At 35.8% G+C, this 6808-nt stretch overlaps 1 pseudogene; it reads right to left on the bottom strand.

Moving 5' to 3' along the window:
• Nucleotides 1-6257: 6257 nt before the first annotated feature.
• LOC129654424 (uncharacterized) lies at nt 6258-6333 on the bottom strand (annotated as a pseudogene).
• Nucleotides 6334-6808: the final 475 nt, after the last annotated feature.

Below are 6808 nucleotides of genomic sequence, written 5' to 3'. Positions count from 1 at the left end.
TCTTTAAGGATATGAGTCTGGAATTAGGCAGCCAACTACCTTACATCATGAAGAATTTTGTCTGATAGAACAAAAACAATATTAAGGGAAAACACATTTACAAGAAGCATATCAGATTTTAAAACCCTGTGTTTAAAGACCTCTACAATTCTAAAGGCAGATTTACTGCTACCTAGGCTACAGTTTTGATATGTTATCCAGTTATAACGGGTGTCATTTTTTTTTTTTTTTGGGTCATGCTTTGCACTTGCAATTTGTAGGTTTTTCCTTTTACTTGACAAAACTTTACAGATAGAAGATAACTTACACACATTGCTTCATTTGAACCTAAAACTAAACCTAACATAGTCCATTTATTCATTCAGTATTACTGAAGTCTTATGCATCAGATACTATTCTAGGTGCTGAAGATACAACTGTGAAAAAAAAGGCCAAGTGTTCTGCCCTTGTTTTCATTATAAGGTGAAAAATCTGAGTCACAGAGAATTCATGTATCTTACTGAATGTTTCAGTATTGGTAAGTGGCAAAGAAAGAAACTGAGACCAGGTGGATCTAAGGTTCAGAGTTCAAGTTCTCTTTGGATGAGAATGATCCTAACGAGAAGCCGGTTTCTCCCTTCAATGTGGTCTCTGATGCTGCTGCTGCTGCTGCTGCTGCTGCTGCTAAGTCGCTTCAGTCGTCTCTGACTCTTTGCGACCCCGTGGACTGCAGCCTACCAGGTTCCTCCTGCCATGGGATTTTCCAGGCAAGAGTAGTGGAGTGGGGTGCCATCGCCTTCTCGGATGTGGTCTCTAAAGCAACTAAAAGTTTAAGTATGAATTTTAACCCATGGTTCCCTAAAAGATGAGTATTACATGGCATGGGGAAAACTATGGAGTCATAAGACTACCTCTTATCAACTGAATATTGTCTTCTTTGCTTAGTCAATTTAGTCTGCTGGGTCTAAGAAGGATAGAATTACAAGGGAAACTGATGCTTAGAGAAGCCACTTAGGGGACATTTACCATATTCAATTGTATATCTCACAGGAATTCATTACCTCACAGAGAGATATATGTTTAAGGCATCATATTTCAGATACTTTATCATGAGGTTGGAAAACTCCTGAAACCTAATAAGTGATTCATAATCCTGCTGAGAGAGATATCAAATATGCTCAGTTTAGCAGTCAAAATTCCAGATTTTTCAAGAGTTTATTTAATAGAAAATAACATTTCTACGAATTGAATTTTAAGAAGTTCAAGTAAATAAATACTTAGCAACTAGAACTCAGGGTGATGGGAAATAAAACAGATTTGGGCTTTGTTTTATTTATTTATTTTTTTGGTACATCTTTCTAGAGAGATTTTTTTTTGTGTGAGTGTCTCAACTCATAACTGTCTTTTTCTGGGTCTTTTAGTTTATATCTTCTAAAGAGAAAAACTTACTGACAAAGTGAAACTCAGAGTCCTTGCTTGATCTAATGGACAAAGGCCAGGGAAACAAGGTCATAAAACATAAACACGATTGCAATACAGACTCATAAATTATATTGGTCTGAGGATTCTGCAGGTGTTTACTAAAATTATCTTGATTTATATGACTCAGTGTCAATTTTATTTGATAGAATCATTTCTTCTCTGAAATATGTGGATCCAGCCTAAAATAACTTCTATAATGAGTCATGTTGTTATAAACTATCTTAAGCCTGGTAGGGGTGGTAGCAATCACAGAGACCCATGCTATTTAAAAAAAAGATTTATTTTTGGGCCAAATTCATGAGAGTTTAAGTAAACCATTCATCAAATGTTTACTCTGTAATAAGGGTTGGTTTTAAATTATGCAGTGCCAACTTTGTTCTTTCACATTATGTCACCTTAGATTTGCAATAGCCACATGAAGTAGATATAACTGTTATTCCTTCTCTACTGTTTTTTTTTTTTGACACATGAAGAAAAAGACTCTAAAGTTAAATATTAACACTTTGTGCATCCATAAAGCAGTTCAGGTGTATTAAGAACAGTCAAAAACAAGTGACAAAAATAAATAAAACAAGGAAAATTTATTCTAACTGGTGAAAATGTGACTTGAGTCTGGGAAGGCCAATCCCTAATATGCATACATTTAACAAAGGTTCTGAATATTTTAGCATTTTAAGGCTTCACCACGTAAATTCTCATATCTCTTACCACCTTATTTATATTCCACTCCCCAAGGGATAAAGTGCTAAATCCACACCATGCTGTTCAGAGCCCTGTGAAATTTCAACCTTTTCCACCATTCGGTATCATTGCTCAATCCTGCCACTGCGCACCCTATATTTCAGACATTTCAACATGTACTGTCACCTGAATGTTCCATGAGCTCTCATGTCTCCATGCTCTCGCTGTTATTAATCTTCTTCCTGAGACTCTCCCTCTGACTTCCTCATTGTCTTTTTCTTTGCATCACTTCTCACAACATCCTGCTCTCCACCACCAGCTTCAGTTTCAACTAAAGAATTTCTTTTTATCATTCAAGACCTAATTCAAAGTCTATTTTTAAAAACATTCTCTATTAATTTTCCCTTTCCTTCTCTAATATACATATATATATACACACACACATATATATATATATATATATATATATATACACTCACTCACACACACACTCACACACACACACACACACACACACACACACATAAATGATTCTGATTTTCATTCTTATTCCCTAAAGTGTTCATTTTGAGTATATATTACAGTGCATTTTGTCACCAATAGTGGTTTTCTTTTAATGTTTATGATTTTAGCTCTGTGAAAATAGAACTAGACTACTTTTCATATATTTTTTTCTTCTATAGTGCATCACTTAGTGCTTTGTGAATATTAAGAATCTAGTAAGTGTAATGGGACCCCCTGTTGGGTCAGCAGTTAGGACTCTGCATACCAATGCAGAAGACAGGGGTTTGATCCCTGGGTCGGAAAGATCCCCTGGAGAAGGAAATGGCCATGCACTCCAGTATTCTTGCCAAGGAAATCCTATGGACAGAGGAGCCTGAAGGGCTACAGTTTATGGGGTCACAAAGAATCAGACACGACTGAGTGACTAAACCACCACAACCAATAAATATGGGCAAATTACAATTATTCTGCTGAATGGTGATCAAAATTTTATCACCAGAAAGATAGAAACTAGAAAGACAGATTGATAGCTAGCTAAAATTCAAGCTTACATAAATATTACATTAATAGCTTTAGCAAGAATTTCTCTTAAAAGGGAACAAGATTTGGTAAAAATAATAACTTGAAATGCTTTGTGGATACGAAGTGGGATAACAAGGGCTTGATTCTCAGCCACCCTCAGAAAGTATGAAACTACCAAAGAATTAGATGAATCATCAAAGGTAGGAGAATTAATAGAAGAAGAGAAAGATAATTTTGAAAAGATGGAACTGATCAGTGAAAAGTATGGCCAAAAGGTAGTCAAACGTTTACTGTGTATCTGTGGTACCTAGTACTTCAACTGAAATTTAGTGATTGTCTGCACTATAAATCTCTTCTCAGAGACTTCCATTTCTAGAAGTAGAGTGGTTATCCTGTAAAACCTCTGACAACAAAAACGCTAAGCATTCAGGATAATATATAGTAAACGTATTTCTAAATTTATGGTTGTGTTTACAAGAAAGCAAGGGAAATCAGAGGCTACCCTATAAAGTGAGAGTGCATTGGAGAGCTTTAAGCTATTGGCAATCTTAGTGACCAAATGACTTCATTTAATGGTTATGTGGAGATAAGGGATCATTGCCTTGGGCTTACATAAAGGAGATTTGAAACTAACATCCCCTTATACAGCTTTACCCTTGAAAGTCTCAATGAAAAGAGCAAACTAACAAAATACAACTCTAAAGAGGGAGAAACAGATAAATTGTCTGAGCCCTGAAGCTGAGTAAGAAAAAAAGTTATTTCCCTAAGATATATTAAACAATACTTTCCCTAATAGTCACCAGTATTGAATTTACATTTCATGTAAATTCTATAAAAATTACTGTGGTGGTTTTAAAATACACAAATGGTACTTTTTCCTTTAGAAAGTGGAAATAATTTTCCTTCCTTGCACGTGGATTGGACTTATTGACTCATTCATAAGAGTCAGAATATGGCAGACATACAATCTGTGACATTTGAGACTGTGTCTTAAAAAGGAATTGTAGCTTCCTCTTTGTTCTCTCTCTTGAGTCATTCACTACAGGAGAATCCCCTGCCCTGTTCTGTGGATACTTACAACAGTCTTAAGGAAAGCTTCATGTGGAAACAACTAAAACATCTGCTAGTAACGAAGTGACTTAGCAGCAGCAGCAGCAACAAGGTCTTAAGGCCTTCTGTATGCTGCTGCTGCTGCTAAGTTGCTCCAGTCGTGTCCAACTCTGTGCAACCCCATAGACGGCAGCCCACCAGGCTCCCCCATCCCTGGGATTCTCCAGGCAAGAATACTGGAGTGGGTTGCCATTTCCTTCTCCAATGCATGAAAGTGAAAAATGAAAGTAAAGCCACTCAGTCGTGTCCAACTCACAGTGACCCCATGGACTGCAGCCTACCAGGCTCCTCTGTCCATGGGATTTTCCAGGCAAGAGTACTGGAGTGGGGTGCCATTGCCTTCTCCCAATAACCGTATGAGTTAACAATATTGAAAGAGGATCCTTCAGTCCCACTAAAGTTTTCAGATGACTAACGTTTGACCAAGGCTTTGAGCCAAAACAATCTAGCTAAGTTACTCTTGAATTCCTGACCCACAGTACAGACCAGGTATCTTAAAATGTACAAATGTTTTGGTGATACATTATAATAAATATTTGTTGTTTAAAGGTAATTTGTTGGGTTTCCCTAGTGGTTCAGAGGGTAAAGAAAGAATCTGCCTGCAATGCAGGGAACCTGGGTTCAATCCCTGGTCCAGAAGATCCTCTGGAGAAAGGAATGGCTACCCATTCCAGTATCCTTGTCTAGAGAATTCTATGGACAGAGGAGTCTAGTGGGTTACATAGTCCACCAGGGTCACAAAGAGTCAGACACGACTGAGTGACTAACACACATGATGATAAATCATAATAAATATTTGTTGTTTAAAGGTAATTTGCTATAGAGAAAAAGAATGTGAAATCTCACACAAAGAGTTTAACTGAAAATCTCAGGCTAGGTTACCTGTTTAAAAATTTCTGGCAAAACCAGTCTAAAGCCTGGGCGAAAAAACAAATCATCCAGACAAACCTTCAGTTCAGTTCAGTTCAGTTCAGTTGCTCAGCTGTGTCCAACTCTTTGTGGCCCTATAAATTGCAGCACACCAGGCTTTCCTGTCCATCACCAACTCCCAGAACTTGCTCAAACTCATGTCCATCAAGTTGGTGATGCCATCCAACCATCTCATCCTCTGTCGTGTCCTCCTCCTGTGTAAAGACAAACCTTACATTTACATAATTTCCTTATTTAAAGAACATAAACTCACAAACCAAATTTTAAAATGAAAGTGTCTGAGAGAGGAAGAATCAATCAATAGCTAAGAATAACAAAGAGTAGGATATAGAAGCTTTAAATAGCAATTATTTGCAAAGTTTATCTGGATATATATAAACATTTGTATTCCAAATTTAGAATATTGTTTCAAGTATAAAAGGGATATTTCTAAAAATGGACAATATTAGATCGTAACCATTTTCAATAAACTTAGTGAGTTTATATTCTTTATGTCATGTTTTTTCAACCATGATTTAATTACATTTGAATTCATTATTAATATTATACCTAAATACTCATGTTTTTAAAATTATAAACACTCTTCCAAATAACTTATGATCAAAAAGAATTATTTAAAATAGATACTGAAATATATACTAAAAATATTTAACACTGCAGACAAAATACTTATTTTAATATTTTGAAGTATGCCTAAAATGGTGCTTATAGTTAAATTTATAAGTATGAACATTTATGTTTTTAAACAAAGGCTAAAACTTGGCAAACTAAATTTCTGAGTTAAAAAGTAAGTAAAAAAAATAACAATAAATGTAAAAATTTAAAATAAAATGTAAATAAATGTAAAAAATTATAATAAAGATAAATGTTATTAAAAATAATCAAAGTGGGTTTGTTGGTAAGTCGCTAAGTGGTGTCTAACTCTCTGTGAGCCCCCTGTCTTTCACTATCTCCCACAGTTTGCTTAAATTCATATCCCTTGAGTCAATGATGCTAACTACTATCTCATCCTCTACTGCCCTCTTCTCTTCTTGCCTTCAATCTTTCCCAGAAGTTTATAAAGGTAATAAAATATATTTTATTATAATACTACACTTGATCTTAGCCAAAAGGCCAAGAAGTGTCATTCTCTTGCAGATCAGTTGGTAAAGAATCTGCCTGCAATGCAGTAGACCTGGGTTCAATTCCTGGGTTGGGAAGATACCCTGGAGAAGGAAATGGCAACCCACTCCAGTATTCTTGCCTGGAGAATCCCATGGACAAAGGAATCTAGCAGGCTACAGTCCATGGTGTTGCAAGAGTTGGACAAGACTTTAGTGACTAAACCACCACAATACTAGAAACTCTAGTTTTAGGAATAAAAATTCTGTAATCTTTTCAATATATTTACATATATTGAAATATATGTAATATATGAAATACATATGTTGGATAAAATCCAACACACAATATGCCTGTAAGTTCAGATGGAGATCAGCCCAGAAAAAATACCAGGGAGGTCAGATAAAATAGAAGACTCTTCTGTTTAAAAGAATCAGAGAGTTGCTGAAACACTAAGTTAAAATACTAAGAGCTAAGGTTCTGGAGAGGGACATGTAAC

Source organism: Bubalus kerabau, chromosome 5, assembly GCF_029407905.1.
Source record: "Bubalus kerabau isolate K-KA32 ecotype Philippines breed swamp buffalo chromosome 5, PCC_UOA_SB_1v2, whole genome shotgun sequence".
NCBI lineage: Eukaryota > Metazoa > Chordata > Mammalia > Artiodactyla > Bovidae > Bubalus > Bubalus kerabau.
This window is presented reverse-complemented; position numbering and strand designations above follow the sequence as displayed.